Genomic DNA, 22,634 nt, shown 5'->3' on the forward strand with positions numbered 1-22,634 from the left:
GCTCTTCCAAGTCCTTTGCTGTCCCTGACAGAATTACAATGTCATCGGCGAACCTCAAAGTTTTTATTTCTTCTCCATGGATTTTAATACCTACTCCAAATTTTTCTTTTGTTTCCTTTACTGCTTGCTCAATATACAGATTGAATAACATCGGGGAGAGGCTACAACCCTGTCTTACTCCCTTCCCAACCACTGCTTCCTTTTCATGTCCCTCGACTCTTATAACTGCCATCTGGTTTCTGTACAAATTGTAAATAGCCTTTCGCTCCCTGTATTTTACCCCTGCCACCTTTAGAATTTGAAAGAGAGTATTCCAGTCAACATTGTCAAAAGCTTTCTCTAAGTCTACAAATGCTAGAAACGTAGGTTTGCCTTTCCTTAATCTTTCTTCTAAGATAAGTCGTAAGGTCAGTATTGCCTCACGTGTTCCAGTATTTCTACGGAATCCAAACTGATCTTCCCGGAGGTCGGCTTCTACTAGTTTTTCCATTCGTCTGTAAAGAATTCGTGTTAGTATTTTGCAGCTGTGGCTTATTAAACTGATTGTTCGGTAATTTTCACATCTGTCAACACCTGCTTTCTTTGGGATTGGAATGATTATATTCTTCTTGAAGTCTGAGGGTATTTCACCTGTTTCATACATCTTGCTCACCAGATGGTAGAGTTTTGTCAGGACTGGCTCTCCCAAGGCCGTCAGTAGTTCTACTGGATTGTTGTCTACTCCGGGGGCCTTGTTTCGACTCAGGTCTTTCAGTGCTCTGTCAAACTCTTCACGCAGTATCGTATCTCCCATTTCATCTTCATCTACATCTTCTTCCATTTCCATAATATTGTCCTCAAGCACATCACCCTTGTATAGACCCTCTATATACTCCTTCCACCTTTCTGCTTTCCCTTCTTTGCTTAGAACTGGGTTTCCATCTGAGCTCTTGATGTTCATACAAGTGGTTCTCTTATCTCCAAAGGTCTCTCTAATTTTCCTGTAGGCAGTATCTATCTTACCTCTAGTGAGATAAGTCTCTACATCCTTACATTTGTCCTCTAGCCATGCCTGCTTAGCCATTAGTCAGTGTCAGTGTCGTCGTAACTGCCGCCTGCTTCACGTCTGCTGTGCAGCGAGCTACCTTAATTTAAGTATTAACTGTATTTTTCTTACTTGTCACTTCTTCTTCCGTGTGAATTTGTTTTTAGGAAGCTTTAATTTTCGAGTGCTAGTAATAGTGTTCCATAGATTTCGTGTTTGTTTTGAATACAGTCAGAGAGAGTCCCTGTAGTCAACCATAGTGCCAGTAGTGCTAGTGTTTGTTTTCAATACAGTCGAGAGACAGGTAGTGCTATTTTCATTGTTTTCTACAAGAAGTGGCTAGCAACCACAGTTCAGTGAATAAGCAGCCGCCTTTAGTGAATTAGCAGTCTAGTTAAAGGTTGATTAACTCTCTTCAGTAAATTGATTCCTTAGGATGGATAGGATGTGTGACTGCTGTGTACGGACGCAGGAGGAGCTGGCCACTGTTCGCGAACAGCTGAGCGTGTTGATGGCCGCGGTCAGCCGTCTTCAGGCTGCTGCCTCGGAGTGTAGCGGCAGTGGGGAGTCTGGTGCGTCGCAAGGTACACCCACTCTCCCTGCTGTCGAGACATCTTCGCGGGTACCGGGCGCGGTTGGGCCACCCTCTCCCCAAGGGGAGTGGCGGGTTCAGCGGCGTTCGCGGCGCACGAGGCGGAGGGTCAATGTGGAGGCTGGCCGTGTGGCATCGCCCGCTCTGCCTGTGAGTGGACATGTGGCTGCTCCTTCAGCAAGGTCCGAGCAGGCACAGGGGGGGGAGGGGTTTATTAGTTATTGGGAGCTCCAACGTTAGGCGGGTGATGGAGCCCCTTAGGGAAATAGCGGGAAGGTCGGGGAAGAAGGCCAGTGTTCACTCTGTCTGCTTGCCGGGGGGTCTCATCCGAGATGTGGAGGAGGCCCTACCGGCGGCGATAGAGAGCACTGGGTGCACCCGACTGCAAATTGTTGCTCATGTCGGCACCAATGACTCATGCCGTCTGGATTCAGAGGTCATCCTCAGTTCGTACAGGCGGTTGGCGGAATTGGTGAAGGCGGAAAGCCTCGCTCGCGGGGTGGAATCAGAGCTAACTATTTGTAGTATCGTTCCCAGAACCGATCGCGGTCCTCTGGTTTGGAGCCGAGTGGAAGGCTTAAACCAGAGGCTCAGACGATTCTGCGGAGATCTGGGGTGCAAATTTCTCGACCTCCGCTATCGGGTGGAGAAATGTAGGGTCCCCCTGAATAGGTCAGGCGTGCACTACACGCCGGAAGCGGCTACAAGGGTAGCGGAGTACGTGTGGAGTGCACATGGGGGTTTTTTAGGTTAGAGAATCCCGTCCTTAGGCCCGACAAGACGCCTCCTGAGACGCGGCAAGGTAGGAGTAGGCAAAATGCAACAGGGAATAACAATATTAATGTGCTAATAGTAAACTGCAGGAGCGTCTATAGAAAGGTCCCAGAACTGCTCTCATTAATAAACGATCACAACGCCCATATAGTACTAGGGACAGAAAGTTGGCTGAAACCAGACGTAAACAGTAATGAAATCCTAAACTCAGATTGGAATGTATACCGCAGAGACAGGCTGAACAGTGAAGGAGGAGGCGTGTTTATAACGATAAGAAGTGCAATAGTATCGAAGGAAATTGACGGAGATCCGAAATGTGAAATGATTTGGGTGAAGGTCGCGGTTAAAGCAGGCTCAGACATGGTAATTGGATGTCTCTATAGGCCCCCTGGCTCAGCAGCTGTTGTGGCTGAGCACCTGAAGGATAATTTGGAAAATATTTCGAGTAGATTTCCCCACCATGTTATAGTTCTGGGTGGAGATTTTAATTTGCCGGATATAGACTGGGAGACACAAACGTACATAACGGGTGGCAGGGACAAAGAATCCAGTGAAATTTTTTTAAGTGCTTTATCTGAAAACTACCTTGAGCAGTTAAACAGAGAACCGACTCGTGGCGATAACATATTAGACCTTCTGGTGACAAACAGACCCGAACTATTTGAAAAAGTTAACGCAGAACAGGGAATCAGCGATCATAAAGCGGTTACGGCATCGATGATTTCAGCCGTAAATAGGAATATTAAAAAGGGTAGGAAGATTTTTCTGTTTAGAAAAAGTGACAAAAAGCAGATTTCAGAGTACCTGTTGGCTCAACACAAAAGTTTTGTCTCAAGTGCAGATAGTGTTGAGGATCAGTGGACAAAGTTCAAAACCGTCGTACATTATGCGTTAGATGAGTATGTGCCAAGCAAGATCGTAAGAGATGGAATAGAGCCACCGTGGTACAACAACCGAGTTAGAAAACTGCTGTGGAAGCAAAGGGGACTTCACAGCAAACATAAACATAGCCAAAGCCTTGCAGACAAACAAAAATTACGCGAAGCGAAATGTAGTGTGAGGAGGGCTATGCGAGAGGCGTTCAATGAATTCGAAAGTAAAGTTCTATGTACTGACTTGGCAGAAAATCCTAATAAATTTTGGTCTTATGTCAAAGCGGTAGGTGGAACAAAACAAAATGTCCAGACACTCTGTGACCAAAATGGTACTGAAACAGAGGATGACAGACTAAAAGCCGAAATACTAAATGTCTTTTTCCAAAGTTGTTTCACAGAGGAAGATTGCACTGTAGTTCCTTCTCTAGATTGTCGCACAAATGACAAAATGGTAGATATCGAAATAGACGACAGAGGGATAGAGAAACAATTAAAATCGCTCAAAAGAGGAAAGGCCACTGGACCTGATGGGATACCAGTTCAATTTTACCCAGAGTACGTGAAGGAACTTGCCCCCCTTCTTGCAGCGGTGTACCGTAGGTCTCTAGAAGAGCGTAGCGTTCCAAAGGATTGGAAAAGGGCACAGGTCATCCCCGTTTTCAAGAAGGGACGTCGAACAGATGTGCAGAACTATAGACCTATATCTCTAACGTCGATCAGTTGTAGAATTTTGGAACACGTATTGTGTTCGAGTATAATGACTTTTCTGGAGACTAGAAATCTACTCTGTAGGAATCAGCATGGGTTTCGAAAAAGACGGTCATGTGAAACCCAGCTCGCGCTATTCGTCCACGAGACTCAGAGGGCCATAGACACGGGTTCACAGGTAGATGCCGTGTTTCTTGACTTCCGCAAGGCGTTCGATACAGTTCCCCACAGTCGTTTAATGAACAAAGTAAGAGCATATGGACTATCAGACCAATTGTGTGATTGGATTTAAGAGTTCCTAGATAACAGGACGCAGCATGTTATTCTCAATGGAGAGAAGTCTTCCGAAGTAAGAGTGATTTCAGGTGTGCCGCAGGGGAGTGTCATAGGACCGTTGCTATTCACAATATACATAAATGACCTGGTGGATGACATCGGAAGTTCACTGAGGCTTTTTGCAGATGATGCTGTGGTGTATCGAGAGGTTGTAACAATGGAAAATTGTACTGAAATGCAGGAGGATCTGCAGCGAATTGACGCATGGTGCAGGGAATGGCAATTGAATTTCAATGTAGACAAGTGTAATGTGCTGCGAATACACAGAAAGATAGATCCTTTATCATTTAGCTACAAAATAGCAGGTCAGCAACTGGAAGCAGTTAATACCATAAATTATCTGGGAGTACGCATTAGGAGTGATTTAAAATGGAATGATCATATAAAGTTGATTGTCGGTAAAGCAGATGCCAGACTGAGATTCATTGGAAGAATCCTAAGGAAATTCAATCCGAAAACAAAGGAAGTAGGTTACAGTACGCTTATTCGCCCACTGCTTGAATACTGCTCAGCAGTGTGGGATCCGTACCAGATAGGGTTGATACAAGACATAGAGAAGATCCAACGGAGAGCAGCGCGCTTCGTTACAGGATCATTTAGTAATCGCGAAAGCGTTACGGAGATGATAGATAAACTCCAGTGGAAGACTCTGCAGGAGAGACGCTCAGTAGCTCGGTACGGGCTTTTGTCAAAGTTTCGAGAACATACCTTCACCGAAGAGTCAAGCAGTATATTGCTCCCTCCTACGTATATCTCGCGAAGAGACCATGAGTATAAAATCAGAGAGATTAGAGCCCACACAGAGGCATACCAACAATCCTTCTTTCCACGAACAATACGAGACTGGAATAGAAGGGAGAACCGATAGAGGTACTGAAGGTACCCTCCGCCACACACCGTCAGGTGGCTTGCGGAGTATGGATGTAGATGTAGATTCTGCACTTCCTGTCAATCTCATTTTTGAGACGTTTGTATTCCTTTTTGCCTGCTTCATTTACTGCATTTTTATATTTTCTCCTTTCAAAAATTAAATTCAATATTTCTTCTGTTACCCAAGGATTTCTACTAGCCCACGTCTTTTTACCTACTTGATCCTCTGCTGCCTTCACTACTTCATCCCTCAAAGCTACCCATTCTTCTTCTACTGTATTTCTTTCCCCCATTCCTGTCAATTGTTCCCTTATGCTCTCCCTCACTACGTTAATGAAACCTTCCTTTATTTAACTTATTTATCAAATTAAATTATTGGAGGTGCCAAACTCTTTTCTACTCCACTTGCAGGGTTGATTACAGTCAGTTCGCGTATATTTTTTAATCCATGTGCAACAGCAAAAGTCGGAGTTTTTTGTGGGGAGCGTGGGGGCTATGTAAGTAGGCTGTTCAGGTTTTTATATTGGCAACGCTACGTAGCGCTTTGTATGAAAATCACTGGCTGTGCTGTGTGCAGTCTGTGGCTAGTTTGCATTGTTGTCTGCCATTGTAGTGTTGGGCAGCGGCAGCTGGATGTGAACAGCGCGTAGCGTTGCGCAGTTGGAGGTGAGCCGCCAGCAGTGGTGGATGTGAGGAGAGAGATGGCGGAGTTTTGAAATTACATATATTATGACTAGTGATGATATTAAGGTAAATACATTTTTTGTTCTCCATTAAATTTTTTCATTTGCTAACTATCCCTATCAGTAGTTAGTGCCTTCCGTAGTTTGAATCTTTTATTTAGCTGGCAGTAGTGGCGCTCGCTGTATTGCAGTAGTTCGAGTAAGGAAGATTTTTGGTGAGGTAAGTGATCTGTGAAACGTATAGTTTAATGTTTGTCTGGGCCATTCTTTTGTAGGGATTTTTGATAGTCAGATTGCGTTGCGCTAAAATTATTGTGTGTCAGTTTAAGCACAGTCTCGTATACAATTGTTCTAAGGGGACGTTTCATAATACACGACTGTGCTTAAACTGACATATAATATTTTTAGCGCAACGCAATCTGACTATCAAAGATCCCTGCAAAAGAATGGCCCTGAGTAACATTAAACAATACCTTTCAGAAATCACTTACCTCAAAAAAATCTTCATTACTCGAACTACTGCAATACAGCGAGCGCCACTACTGCCAGCTAAATAAAAGATTCAAACTACGGAAGGCGCTAACTACTGATACGGATAGTTAGCAAATGAGAGATATTAATAGAGAACAAACAATGTATTTACCTTAACAGTCATAATATATATATAGCAGTTCATGACAAATTACAAAACTCCGCCATCTCTCTCCCCTCATCACCACTGCTGGCGGCTCACCTCCAACTGCGCAACGCTACACGCTGTTAACATCCAGCTGCCGCTGCCCAACACTACAATGGCAGACAACAATGCAAACTAGCCACGGACTGCACACAGCACAGCCAGTGATTTTCACACAGAGCGCTACGTAACGTTGCCAATAAGAAAACATAAACAGCCTACTTACAAGCCGACAGGTGAGAGGGAGCCGAGTGAATGCTTTCCAGACACCGACATTGTCAAAAGACACGCCCACAGGGGCCTGAAGTAGTGGCTGGGCTAGAGGTTCCGTTACTTTGCAGAAACTTGGCGAAAACACTTTCTGGCGGGCTACCAGCAAGGCGTGGGAATGACTTGTGTACCCAGGCAGTTGTGGCGGGAAAATTCCCGCGCTTTCTGCGAAATAGTAACTGTGATTGGCTTGCTCAGGGCATAGCTCCGTGACGTAGATAAATTAGCGAAGAAATTGGCGCCAAGAATCTCCATTGGTGGAATGGTAGTGTTCCGGAAATAGAGTGGAATTTTCCGCCGGTTTTCGAGTTGCTGATTGGGAAGGTTAACCACGGTCACTGTCGTGGGGGCGGGAATGTTCTGTGTTCGGTTTTGAACGGGTGCTCTTGGAGTAGTCGGCTCTCGCCAGTCGGTTGGAGTAGGTTACAAGACTGAGCTCTCGCTGCTCTGGGCAGCCTGCTTTCCGTTGGCTGTCTAATATACTTTTATTTAATTGTAACTGTTTGACGAAGTTGCTGAAGTTTCGACTTCAACGTAACTTTCCGAGTACAGTTGGCAATTGAGCGTTCTGCGTACAAGCGGCCTATGTTGTCTGTCTTGAGCAGTTTTGGCTAAAGTTGACTGTATCGGAGTTACAGTGTGACTTCGCTTGTTAAAATCAATCACTGTACCGTCAGTGATTGTGTGGCGAGCCTTCTTCGTCTCCCTCAGAGGCGCATTTGTATTGCTAGGAAGCCTTTAGTCTGGGACAACCAAACCAGGATAATTCGTTTTGGGCTATACTCGCAACATTATCATCACCACGACAGGATGTCGAAGCAACCAGCCATCGCCTCCGGTACGCCAGATCGTGTTCTGGCAGTTAAGAAGACAGTTTGGTAATGTATGTCCGCAGCACTGGCAGATAGGGATTTTCCTAGGTGATAATCAGAGCTCAGCAGAGCGAGCCTGTTCGTCTTTTTCTAACTTTGTTCTGTCCTGGGTAGCAGCAATTAATGTTGGGTTAGCTGTGCATCTCTCTTAAGATTTGAGTGGCAAGGAATTGGCTCCACATACCACTTCGTCATAAATCTCAGAATCTAGATTAGGGACAACTTCACCTTCACAGCTTTTGTTTGAGTATCCAATCTGAGCCAATTTGATGTATTATAAATGTTTCATATGTTTTTGTTTATTATTTTGTGTTTAGTCTTAATAAATCATATTGTTATTTTGGACAGAACTTTCATTCTGTTAATCGGTAGAGCAACCCTATCATTTCTCACTACGTTAATGAAACCTTCCTTTATTTAACTTATTTATCAAATTAAATTATTGCAGGTGCCAAACTCTTTTCTACTCCACTTGCAGGGTTGATTACAGTCAGTTCGCGTATATTTTTTAATCCATGTGCAACAGCAAAAGTCGGAGTTAGAATAGGGGGGCTTAGAGCATCATTTACATATGTAGATTCTAGAAGAATTTAGTGTTAAATACACTGATAGCCCCGGCACCTCGCATAAAATGGCGACCCTTAGCCTCGGATCTTTCCTGTGAATCACTGATAAGCTAACAGTGTTCTTAGTAGGAACATTCAAATTTTTTTCTCTATTTTTTTAATGATTAGTACCCAAGTTCATTTTCTTGTAGTTCCGCGATTAGTTTTTATTAGCGGCGCATGATTAGGGTTTTTGTTTTCAGTGTATATATTTTTTGTTTGTTCATTGTTTTTTTTGTGTTACTTTGATGTGGTGTCTGTACCACATCACACTTTGTCGGGTTTGTGTGCAGTTTCTGTACCACAACAAATCGTGCTTGTAGTTACAGCGTTGGAACGGCGTTGTTGAAATTTTATGTCTATGTGGAAAAATATTGGGAGTAGATGATTTATATTGTGAATTTTAGATAAATTTGATTTTTCATGAATGATCACGAAAAGTAAGGCACGACTATTATCGAGCAAAACTAAAACAAAAGAGGATAGCATAATGGATAAGAGGCAGGTTACTGACGAGGATAGGTTCGGAGATGAGATGGGCACATTTTTAGCAGCACAGGACGACAGGGTCATTGATGAGGAAGGTGATTTGGACGCGATCTTAGAGCAACGTCGCGACCGTGATTATGATAGTGAAGTGGAGGATGGAACAGAGACAGGCACACAGGTCGAGACGATAGCAGAAGTTTATAGTCAAACGAACGACTGCAGGCAGAAGCCAGCTCGGTCACGTCAGAGCTCTAGCGCCCAGATGTCCAGACTTACATCACACATGTGTGACGAGTATCAAAATGATGACATTAACCCAATACTAAGCTTCCTACGATCAATGAAAGAAGAAGCTGACGAACAACGTAAGAAGGAGAAGGAAGAAGTTGACGAACAGCGTAAGAAGGCCACTCAGGCAATAATTTCGCATATAGGGAAAATTCGTGGGGAATTACTAACAATAAAGAAAGAATGTGGAGAAGCAAAACAAATGTCATTGGTAGCACAAAAAGTATCAGGCCTAGCCAAAACGGCAGCAATAGGGGCAATGAAAATCGCAAAAGTAACTTCTCAACTCGCAAGTCGCTTGCGACGTGCGACACAAGCCCACTCAAAATCCCTAGCGTTCTTAAAAACTGAAGGTAATATCACGGTTACGAACATCACGACACGAATGAAAGAAGTAGAGAGTCGAATAGCAAATCTAGAGCGAAACGGGTACACGAGCACTGCGCGTTCGGATACCAATGATGGAGTACACAGAATTGTGTCTCCGAGGAAAAGCTCGCCGTGCTCTAGCCCAGTGACAGGGTGCGCAACTAACAGTGCATACGCAGAAACAGCGAGTAATAGCTCCAATAATTGCAGCCCACTTAGAAGAGTGAATGCTGAATGCCACTCCCACTGTGATACAGAGGTAGTACATCACAGTTATCAGCAAGATAGATCAGGACACTCAGCAGACGTGCAAGTATCGGAAACGAGTGACAACACCAGTGCGAGGATCAGACAGGATTTTGATCCCAATCACTTCCTGTCGATACTAAAATTCCAGAAGTTCAGAGATAATGGAGGGTCAATGCATCCGAAGAGCTGGGTGATGCAGTTTACAAATTCATTACCGTCGTCATGGCCAACCCAGGCAAAATTAGAATTCATGTGTGGACACATCGAAGGCCAAGCCGCGGAAAAGATGCGGGGTGTGGCAGCGACGTGTCGGACTTATCAGGAATTTGTTGGTGCATTCCTGCGGACCTACTGGTCAAAGGAAACGCAAGACAGGATTAAAGAGGAAATAATATTTTGACCTGAACTGGAAGTGTCCGGGCATAGGAGCGCAACCAAATTTTTTGATGATTTACTCAAGAAGAATCAGTTTTTAGATAGTCCATATAGCAACGGAGAAATCATTAAATTTTGTTTTTCCAAATTGCCAGTTAGGTATCAACAGACACTTGTCGGGAAGTGTGGATCTGACATAGAAGCATTCAAGAGTCTATTGCGCGAGCTCGAAGTAGTCTTTGATAAACAAGACGCAAAGGACAGGAAGAAGGCGCAAAATAACAAATACCACGGGCCAGCAAGGGAAGACAACAGATCGCATAATTGCACTGGTCAGTTAGGAAAGCAGGGTTACGGAAATCAAGGTTATGCTCTTCAAAGTTTTGAAAACCAGAGACACGGAAACCAGAACGTCAGGGAACAGGGTCATGTTAGACAAGGAAGCGGGGACAGGAGGAATAACGAACGGCAAAGGGATCGTAATTGGAGAGAGCGAAATCAAGGACAACAGGAGAACCAGGAGACTGAAATTAGACCTGCAAATCCTAATGCACGCCAGAGGAGGGGGAGTCTAACAAGGGATTGGCGCTAGTCCATAGGACTCCACCACATCTCTCACACAAAGAAGTTCATGGAATAATAGTAGTTTAAGTAATGTACATAGTAGAATAGGCAAATATATGAACCGTTCTTCGGGGAACAATAATCGTTGCATTAATACATTAAGATTGTTAAAGTATTAACACGCTGCGTTGGCTTGTAAAAGAATTTACTGCTGCTATCCTCTTTTTGTTTATGTTCGCGACTTCCAATGTCGATGGAGTAGGAGACACTACCTTTTCATGAGCAATGTTTTTGTCCTTTCCTGTCTGGTGTCCATGTTGAGGGATAATGATGAGTGAGGAGACGTCGCACAAACGGGCGCATACAAGAACGTGCTTTTAGAGCGTTCTGAGAAGTCGTGATACGCTCTATAGCTGCCACAACCAGTTCGTGAGACGTTCATACCAATGCCTGCAGGCATGCAACAGTGCACTGCAAGATTGTGGTATATTGCGTGATTTCGAGGATGAATATGGGTAATATAGTTTTTACAGTGATGCGCCAGCATCGTTGTCTTGCAAGTCGGGGTGAACCTGTGAGCGTTTGACTCCAATGGTGCCCTAGACGGTAGAAATGCGGGCATAAAGCCTACCATGCCAATGTGCTGGTTGGGGATTTAGCATGCTGCTTGCGACTGTCACAGATGAATAACCAGGGACTTATACTTGGATATTCGTGACATACTGTGTAGCTGGCGTGTGGTGGGCGACTGAATCCTCAACAGGAACCAGTCTTGGCTTGGTCATATTACATTACCTCTGGAAAGGTGCGCTTTCATTGCTAAAACTGCATCACATACAAAATTAAGTTCAACTATAAATTTATTGTCTTGTGTAGCCATGGCTAACACAGTCTCCGGAGTTTCAGTGAGGCGTAATGAAAACTCGGAGGTCATGTCGTACGGCGCGCACATCACTGTCGTCAATAGCGGCGAGCAGCGAGACATCTCAATGTAACAGGAATTATGTAAGACTATTGTATAAGGTAAACAAAAAAAATATAAAAAATGAGAGTACTATATACTAGGATAAGTTAAACTTTAGGATTTAACAATAGCTAGATCCTTAATATTGTGGGGGTTTTCTACCATAAGTGTTTGGCGCGCGCCTGTTGGGATGCTATGTTTCAGGTCACCAAACCACAGACCCCAAGTGGAGGGATGACGTGCGAGCGAATGTAGAATAGTTGCATGTTCTTTATAAGTCAGTAAAACTTCCACCTGCATAATCACCTAATTTATTCAAAATACATAGAATGTAGATCGTTGGCAGTTGGTAGTTAACTCTTGAGCATGTCTACTGTCGCTCTATATAAGTAATAGTAATATAAGTGCGGGCCCGCACATTTAGTTGTTCATCCAGTATAGCGTTACACACCATGTACAGTAGTGAGATCGGTCTCTATGCAAATATCAAGATAGATTATTTCCATGTCTAGATTAGATACATCAAGATTTGGTTATAATGATAGACGTAGATTGATAACTATAAAATTAAAATAAGAGTGTCTGAAATGACAGACCATAAATGTATCATTATGTAAATTTATAATAACATAGAAGGTCATGGGAAAAATTTAGGCATAAGGTTTTTGTCAGAATTGTGCAGATGACGGGAATCGTGGCAATGCAGAGGCCAGGCGGAGCAAAAACAAGAGGTCATCGGCTACTTGCAAGAAGGAGAGCATCAGCGCGCCACCTGACATGAAGGGCGCGAGAGCATCCGGTCCTACAAGCTGACAGTCACCTGGCCGTATACCTGAGGGATTAGGCGGCAGACAGCCCTCGCCGGGCCACAAGCGAAAGTGAGGCTGGCAGTTGACACTGACATGCGACCCACACGCGACAGCCAGCTAGCTCTCCGGACGCGGCAGCTGTTTGGAGGGATTCCCTGCAGCAGACCATGTTGTCGTGAGTACACGAAGAAGATCACATATGGTGTCATAACCGGCGTCTCATGTGCCTCAGGACAGAAAGGGACGCCATATACTCACCTGTTTGGGTTTATACAACTCACTAGCATTGGCCGATCTGCATACACAAAGCAGTATCGTGCCACAAACTCTAACAAATGAATTGTCTCATTTCTAACTTCTCCTCTCTATTAGAGAGCTGTTGTAGCAATTGTCGCTACTAGTTCGATCCTGTATGGATGACTTCACACACTTGTGGAGTCACTCCACGTGCCATCATCCCTCGTCGAACTGCAATATTGGGAAACGTAAAGAACTGTCCAGCGAGAGAAGAGACCTAGACTAGTGATGTATCCCAACAAGTAGACCTCAGAGAAAATTAATCGACGTGAGGAGAGCCTATCACTGTGTCTTCCTACCGTACTGCTGTGATCATATCCGTGGGACTTGCTGCAATCTCAACACAGTACTGCAGATCCTCCAGCACACCCTATTGCTGTTGCAACAACGTAGCAACAACACCCGGCGTTTAGCCCTATGTGATGTCAGTAGTGTGGAATTTGTGAAGTGCTTCGAATATTTCTAACAATGTGATTTAGTGCCTCATTCTCAGCACAGTCGTGAATATTGTGCAATGTGCATGCACAACTTGATGCCCCATGAACCTTGTTTTTTTTCTTAAATTTCTTACTCTAGTGTTGTTTTTGTAATGTATGTTATACCTTATATGTGTTTGTGTTTTACACTGTAATTCTTATGTAAGTGATAGAGTAGGGCGCACAAATTACAAATTACAACAGTCAGTTCGCGTATATTTTTTAATCCATGTGCAACAGCAAAAGTCGGAGTTAGAATAGGGGGGGGGGGGGGGTTAGAGCATCATTTACATATGTAGATTCTAAAAGAATTTAGTGTTAAATACACTGCTAGCCCTGGCACCTCGCAATAGTATATGAAAACTACGAGGGCCTTTCAGAAAGTAACCTCCGGTTGATTTAAAAAAATACACCAAGTTAAATAAAAATATTTTAATATATACATCTTACAACTACATCTTTGCACTATTTTTCTACATAGTCTCCATAGCGATTGAGGCACTTATCGTATCTCTTCACAAGCTTTGAAATTCCTTCTGCATAAAAATCACCCGCTTGTGCCTGGAGCCAGCCTGTGACCGCATCTTTGAGCTCTTCGTCGTCATCAAACCGCTGTGACCCGAGCCATTTCTCCAAATGCATGAAGAGGTGATAATCACTTGGCGCCAGGTCTGGGCTGTAAGGTGGATGGTTGATAACGTCCCACTTGAAGGACTCAAGAAGGGCCGTTGTTCTGCGAGCAGAGTGAGGACGGGCGTTATCGTGCAAAAAAACGATACCGGAAGTCAGCATACCACGGCGTTTGTTCTGTATAGCCCGTCGTAACTTTTTTATTGTTTCACAGTACACGTCTTGATTAATGGTCGTACCACGTTCCATGAATTCAACCAACAACACCCCTTTGGCATCCCAAAACACCGTTGCCATCAGTTTTCTGGCAGAAAAATCTTGCGAGGCTTTTTTTGGTTTGGTAGGCGAATTTGAATGTGCCCACATCTTTGATTGTTCTTTTGTCTCAGGGTTCACGTACTTAATCCAGGTTTCGTTACCGGTCACGATTCTGTTTAACAATGGTTCTCCTTCGTCCTCATAACGTGACAGAAAGTCTAATGCAGAGGCCATTCTTTGAGTTTTGTGGTGGTCGGTAAGAATTTTGGGCACCCATCGTGCACAGAACTTACGGTAACCCAATCTTGCTGTCACTATCTCGTACAAGAGAGTCTTAGAAATCTGTGGAAAACCAGTAGACAACTCCGACATTGAGAAACGTCGATTTTCACGAACTTTTGCATCAACTGTCTGAACGAGTTCGTCAGTCACCAATGATGGTCTACCACTCCTCTCTTCATCATGAACGTTTTCTCGTCCACTTTTAAATAAACGTACCCATTCACGGACAACTCCTTCACTCATAACTCTTGGTCCGTACACGGCACAAAGCTCACGATGAATAGCTGCTGCAGAATATCTTTTGGCTGTAAAAAACCTTCTGTGGAAAACTTCACATTTGGCGGGGTTTTCTATTGCAGCACACATTTCAAACTGCCACAAAAACTAAACTAGCGCAGGTACGACGTTCACTCGACCACGGCTTGATGCCGACTGACCTGTTGAGTGAGTGAACGCACAGATGGCGTCGCTACTCCCCCCACAACCCGCACTGTGACCGATCGGAGGTTACTTTCTGAACCGCCCTCGTATATTACTAAACAGTAGTCACGCGGTCGGTCAGTCACCCAGTCACCTGATCCCCGTAGCAAATAGCCCATGTAATAACTTCCATGAGAACAAAAAATTTAATTTCTGTGTTTCATATAATTATTAACCGAATTTAAAGCTTAAAGTACTGTCATAATCTATTCATTTAGGTATATATGATCATATGGTAAATGTTTAACACAATAACTCAAGTATTAAAGTTGAGGGTTTGGGCTGGTTTGTTGGAAGAGACCAAACAGCGAGGTCATCGGTCTCATTGGATTAGGGAAGGAAGTCGACCGTGCCCTGTAAAAGGAACCATCCCGGCATTTGCCTGAAGCGATTTAGGGAAATCATGGAAAACGGAAGTCAGAATGGCCGGACGCGGGACTGGACCGTCCTCCTCCCGAATGCAAGTCCAGTGTGCTGACCACTGCACCACCTCGCTCGGTTTTAAGTTAGAAACTGTTTATATGTCTAGAATTAGGATACCACACGGATACCCAGACTATATTCATCCAGTATTTGATTTGAGAATGAGAGCACTTAATAACTTCCGGCAAACTTTACATGTAATTACAAAACTTTTCGACACTTTTTCTCGCTGACACCCCCCCCCCTCCCCGCATAAAATGATAAAAGGAAAAATGTTTATCGCTTATTACATTTTCGCAGTTCATGCAGTAAAACCTCAGCATTAGGTATGACGTTTTAATTTATTATGTCTTTGCTAATAACTCAATTCTCAACACATTTTGCAGACAGTGTCCACTTACACCACTGAATGTATCTGCAAAATTATGTAATTGTATGACACATAGTTCAGGAAACGTTATGTCATAAAAGTTGAGATGCGTGAAAGGCTAGCTTTTTTGTGCCTTCAAGATTTCGCATGCTTAATATAAAATATGTAATACATTAAATCGTTTGTAAATTTGAGAGGTGGCATGAGCCCCCTCTCATATTTCTATCTTACGATTCTCCTCTATAATTGCATGCGGTGGAAAGTTGCTATTCCTTCACGCGCGGACTTCCCACGCAGCGTCTCTCGTCACCCGGGTGGTCCGGTGACAGGCGGGCTCTGCTGATCTGGAAAGCTTTAAGCCGACGGGTGTGAGGAAGTCGAGTGAATGCTTTGCAGACACCGACATTGTCAAGAGGCACGCCCGCAGAGCTTGAAGTAGTGGCTGGGCTAGAGGTTCCGTTACTTCGCAGAAACTTAGCGAAAACACGTTCTGGGGGGCTACCAGTGAGGCGTGGGAATGACTTGTGTACCCAGGCAGCTGTGGCGGGAAAATTCCCGCACTTTCTGCAAAATAGTAACTGTGATTGGCTTGCTCAGGGCATAGCTCCGTGACGTAGCAAGATCGGCGCAGAAATTGGCGCCAAGAATCTCCATTGGTGGAATGGTAGCGTTCCGGCAATGGAGTGGAATTTCCGCCGGTTTTCGAGTTGCTGATTGGAACGTTTAACCACGGCCACTGTCGTGGGGGCGGGAATGTTCTGTGTTCGGTTTTTGTACGGGTGCTCTTGTGGAGAGTCGTCTCTCGCCTTTCGGTCGAGGACGTCGAAGCAACCAGCCAACGGCTCCGGTACGGCAGATCGTGTTCTGGGAGTCAAGAAGTCGGTTTGGTAATGTATGTCCGCAGCACCGGCAGATAGGGATTTTCCTAGGTGACAATCAGAGCTCAGCAGAGTGCGCCTGTTCGTCTTTTTTTTCCTAACTTTGTTCTGTCTTGGGTAGCAGCAATTAATGGTGGGTTGGCTATGTGTTTTCTCTAAGAATTGAGTTGCTAGGAATTGGCTGCACATACCACTTCGTCATAATCCTCACAATCTAGTTTAGGGACAACTTCAATTTCACAGCGTTTGTTTAAGTATCCAATTAGAGCCAATTTGATATATTGTTAATGTTTCATGTGTTGTTGTTTATTATTTTGTGTTTAGTCTTAATAAATCATATTGTTATTTTGGACAGAACTTTCATTCTGTTAATAGATAGAGCAACCCCATCATTCCTCACTATGTTAATGAAACCTTCGTTTAATTAACTTATTTAACAAATTAAATTATTGCAGGCGCCAAACTCTCTTCTACTCCACTGGCAGGGTTGATTAGAGTCAGTTCGCGTATTTTTTTTTATCCTTGTGCAACAGGAAAAGTTGGAGTTAGAAAATGGGGGGCTTAGAGCATCATGTACATATGTAAATTCTCTAAGAATTGAGTGTTAAAAACACTGCTAGCCCCGGCACCTCGCATAATATGGCGACCCTTGGCCTCGGATCTTCCCTGTGAATCTCTGATAAGCAAACAGGATTCTTAGTAGGAACATTCAATTTTTTTTCTCTCTTTTTTTTATTGATTAATACCCAAGTTTTTTTTCCGGTAGTTCCGCGTTTAGTTTTAAGTAGCGGCGCATGATTACAGTTTTTGTTTTCAGTGTATATATTTTTTTTTTGTTTTGTTTTTTTTGTTCATTGTTTTTTTGTGTTTCGTTGGTGTGGTGTCCGTACCACATCGCACTTTGTCGGATTTGTGTGCGGTTTCTGTACCACTTCAAATTGTGCTTGTAATTACAGCGTTGGAACAGCGTTGTTGAAATTTTGTGTCTATGTGTAAAAATATATGGAGTAGATTAATTTTATTGTGCATTTTAGATAAATTTGTTTTTCATGAATGATAACGAGAAGTAAGGCACGACTATTATCGAGCGAAGCTAAAACAAAAGAGGATAGCATAATGGATAAGGGGCAGTTTAACGGGAATAGGTTCGGAGATGAGATGGGCACGTTTTTAGCAGGACAGGACGCCAGGGTCTTTGATGAGGAAGGTGATTTGGACGCGATCTCAGAGCAGCGTTGCGGCCGTGATTATGATAGTGAAGTAGAGGATGAAACAGAGACAGTCACACAGGTCGAGACGGTAGCAGAAGTTTATAATCAAACGAACGAGAGCAGACAGGGGCCAGCTCGGCCACGTCAGAGCTCTAGCGCCCAGGTGTCCAGAGTTACATCACCCATGGGTGACGAGGATCAAAATGATGACATTAACCCAATACTGAGCTTCCTACGATCAATGAAAGAAGAAGCTGACGAACAACGTAAGAAGGAGAAGGAAGAAGCTGACGAACAGCGTAAGAGGGAGAAGGAAGAAGAGGAGAAACAACGTAAGAAGGAGAAGGAAGAAGAGGAGAAACAACGTAAGAAGGAGAAGGAAGAAGAGGAGAAACAACGTAAGAAGGAGAAGGAAGAAGCTGACGAACAGCGTAAGAAGGACACTGAGGCAATAATTTCGCATATAGGGGAAATTCGTGGGGAATTACTAACAATAAAGAAAGAATGTGGAGAGGTAAAACAAATGTCAATGGCTGCACAAAAAGTAGCAGGCCTGGCTAAAACGGCAGCAATAGGGGCAATGAAAGTCGCGGAAGCAACTTCTAAACTCGCAGGGCGCTTGCGACGTACAACACAATCCCACTCAAAATCCCTAGCGTTCTTAAAAATTCAGGGTAATATCGCGGTTGCGAACAACACGAAACGAATGGAAGAAGTAGAGAGTCGGATAGCAAAACTAGAGCAAAACGGGCACACGAGCACTGCGCGTTCGGATACCAATGATGGAGTACACAGAATTGTGTCTCCGAGGAAAAGCCCGCCGTGCTCTAGCCCAATGACCGAGTGCGGAACTAACAATGCACACGCAGAAACAGCGAGTAATAGCTCCAATAATTGTAGCCCACTTGTGAATTCTGAGTGCCACTTCCACTGTGATACAGAGGTAGCACATCACAGTTATCACCAAGATAGAACAGGACACTCAGCAGACGTGCAAGTATCGGAAACGAGTGACAACACCAGTGCGAGGATCAGACAGGATTTTGATCAGAATCATTTCCTGTCGATACTAAAATTCCAGAAGTTCAAAGAAAATGGAGGGTCGATGCATCCGAAGAGCTGGGTGATGCAGTTTACAAATTCATTACCGGCATCATGGCCAACCCAGGCAAAACTAGAATTCATGTGTGGACACATCGAAGGCCAAGCCGCGGAAAAGATGCGGGGTGTAGCAGTGACGTGTCGGACTTATCAGGAATTTGTTGGTGCATTCCTGCGGACCTACTGGTCAAAGGAAACGCAGGACAGGATTAAAGATGAAATAATATTTTGTCCTGAACTGGAAGTGTCCGGGTATAGGAGCGCAACCAAATTTCTTGATGAGTTACTCAAGAAGAATCAATTTTTAGATAGTCCATATAGCAACGGAGAAATCATTAAATTTTGCTTTTCCAAATTGCCAGTTAGGTACCAACAGACACTTGTCGGCAAGTGTGGATCTGACATAGAAGCATTCAAGAGTCTATTGCGCGAACTCGAAGTAGTCTTTGATAAACAAGACGCAAAGGACAGGAAGAAGGGGCAAAGTAACAAATACCACGGGCCAGGAAGGGAAGACGACAACAGATCGCATAATCGCACTGGTCAGTTAGGAAACCAGGGTTACGGAAGTCAAGGTTACGCTATTCAAGGTTATGGAAACCAAAGACACGGAAACCAGAACGTCAGGGAGCAGGGTCAATCTAGACAAGGAATCTGGGATAGGATGAATAACGAACGGCAAAGCGACCGTAATTGGAGAGAGCGAAACCAAGGACAACAGTGGAACCAGGAGATTGAAACTAGACCCGCAAATCCTAATGCACGTCAGAGGAGGGGGAGCTTAACAAGGGATTGACGCCAGACTAGTGCGAACACAGGCCGCCGGAATTTCGCACGTAATCTCGGACCTGGCCAACTACGGATGATACATTACGAAGATTTATCAGAAATCCTGCTCGAGGAACATAAAGCAACTCCTCGACAAGATCGGCAGCCTCTTATCACAGTAGCAATAGCTGAAAAGAGTATGAATGCGATAATAGATAGTGGAAGCTACATAACAGCAATATCTGAGGCAGCATACAAGATGTGCTCTCAGGAGATGGACTGGCCTGTCCTATCGGTTAAGAAAACCAAAATAAAAGGGGCATTAGCGGGAAAATGTACGGAGGTCACCCAACAAACAAGACTGGAATTCTCCTGCCAAGGACACAAAATAGAGTCTAACTTCTGGATTGTGCCAAATCTGGCGATCGACATGATAATAGGAACGGACTTCCTAAATGAACATGAAGCGATAGTTGATCTAGGACGAGGTGAAGTGGTTTTGAGGAAAGGGAATCCCGTCCACATTAAATTCGACGATCAGCTGATCCCAGCTCAACTACCGTCTAACTGTGTACGGATAAACTATGCGTGTCTGAAAGACAGAAAGGAAGAACAGGTCGACGTTGCGGGTAGGGGAGCGGACACAGATGAGAATGAAGTCAGAATAATGGGGGAAATAAAGGAGAAAATAGGAGAAAAAGTGGAAGCAATAAAGAATATCAGGTGCGACCACCGCAAAGAACTTCATAAATTACTAGTAGAACATGCGGAGGTCTTCATTCCCAAGACAGGATCAATAAAGAACTTCCAATATGAATTTCGTGTACGTCCGCACAATCAGTTTCGTGTGCCACCCTATCCAATCCCCTTGGCATATCGACAGAAAGTAGCAGCCGAAATTACGCGAATGTTGAGTGAAGGAATAATAGAACCTACGGCTTCAGCCTATAATAACCCGTTAAGAGTAGTCGAGAAGGCAGATGGTAGTATTCGTTTAGTCTTGGACTCGCGACAAATTAATACCATAATAGAACCCGAAACAGACAGACCGGAACGATTAGAGGAACTCTTACAAAACTTCCATGGAATATCAATCTTCTCATCAGTTGATCTAAAATCGAGTTTCTGGCAGATCGAGCTCCATCCAAATTGCAGACAGTACACAGCCTTTTTAGCATTTGGAAGATGTTACCGGTTTCGTCGTCTACCATTTGGTTTGAACGTTTCATCTGCCGCATTCATTCGGGGGCTGGACGGCATACTAAGCGATAATTTGAAACGTCATGTCATCAGCTATGTGGACGATTTGCTGATCGCGGAGAAATCTTGGGGAGAGCACAATGCGGTCCTCGGTGAACTCCTTGCGACATTCAAGGAATACGGAGTGACTATCAATATCGAAAAATCGAATTTTGGGACGTCCTCTGTCAAATTTCTGGGACATATCATCACGGGTGAGGGCATTGCGCCAAATCCCGAAAAGATCGAAGCGATTGAAAAGTTTCCCATTCCTACGACAAAGAAGCAGTTAAGGGGGTTCTTGGGGATCATAAATTTTTACAACCGCTTTATACATGTCAAAACTCAGAGCAGTCCTAGGTTGCATCAACTTACAGGAAAGAAGATTCCTTGGGAATGGGATGAGGCGGCCGAATCCGAATGGAAAGCATTAAAATTCGCATTATTACAAGCACCCATCCTATCACACCCTAGCTTAGCAGAAGAGCTTTGCATAGTAACGGACAGTTCATACTCAGGTCTGGGTGTCATGGTGTTCCAAGACTATGTACATGAAGGAAACAGGGTGTGGAAGACAATTGCGTTTGGTAGCAGAGTACTAGCCAAGAGTGAGAGGAATTACTCAGTAACCGAGTTAGAGGCGCTGGCTATTGTATGGGCGTTTGAAAAATTCAGATACCTTCTGTTTGGTCGCAAGACGAGGGTCTACACAGACCACAAGGCACTCGAGTTCTTGATGACTGCAAAGCTTAATCACAGGCGGCTCATTAGGTGGGCATCATATCTGCAGCAGTACAACTTTTCGATAGAATATATCCCCGGCAGTCAGAACATTATTGCAGACGCCTTATCGCGGTCACCGATCGGATTTGAGCACAACATGGAAGAAGATCTGGAGGAAAATCACTACTGCCTTTTCTATATGCAGAAAGTAGCCTTTGAAAATTTTATTACCTGTAGTATGCATGACATCAAGAAGGAGCAAGACAAGGACCCTGCCCTAGTGTTATTGAAACAGAAATGGATAGACAGAAGACACGCCACCATCAGGCAGTTCTACCTCTTGCGGAAAGGCATAATTTTCCACCGAAATTATGCCAATGACACTGAATGGGGGGTATGCATCCCTGAACACCTAATAAACAAGGTTATATGGCATACTCACCTCAGCTATGGACACTTCGGACCACGCAAGTGCAATCTCAAGCTAAGGACCATGTGTTACTTTCGAAACATGGAGCGTCGAATTCGGAGGGTACTGTCGGTGTGTAAAGACTGCCAAAAGGCTAAGCACACCACTGTGAGCATGCAGGCACCATTATACCCAATCGTACCGACCAAATTAAGACAATTAGCAGCAACAGATTTGATGGGACCTTTGCCAAGAACAAGAAGAGGATATACTTACGTATTAGTGTTTGTTGAACTAACGTCCAAATACGTTACCTTTACGCCACTGAAGAGGGCGACAGGACGAACTGTATCTCGAGCCCTAATCCGGGATTTCCTACAACAGGTTGGTCATGTGAGTAAAATTATTTCTGATAACGGGCCACAGTTTAAGTCAAAAACTTGGAAGGAGACGTTGCGTCGATGTAAAATTGATCCCATTTTTATATCTTCGCACCATCCGAGCTCGAATGCTGCAGAACGGGTTATTAAAGAACTCGGAAACTTGTGCCGGTTGTACTGTAACAAACAGCACACGACATGGGACGTTTTCCTTAAAGACTTCCAGGAGGTGATCAATGAGGCACCCCATGGGATAACAAAATTGGCACCCATTACAGTACTGAAAAACCGGATTCCTAAGGACTTGATAACCGATG

Source organism: Schistocerca cancellata, chromosome 3, assembly GCF_023864275.1.
Source record: "Schistocerca cancellata isolate TAMUIC-IGC-003103 chromosome 3, iqSchCanc2.1, whole genome shotgun sequence".
Taxonomy (NCBI): domain Eukaryota; kingdom Metazoa; phylum Arthropoda; class Insecta; order Orthoptera; family Acrididae; genus Schistocerca; species Schistocerca cancellata.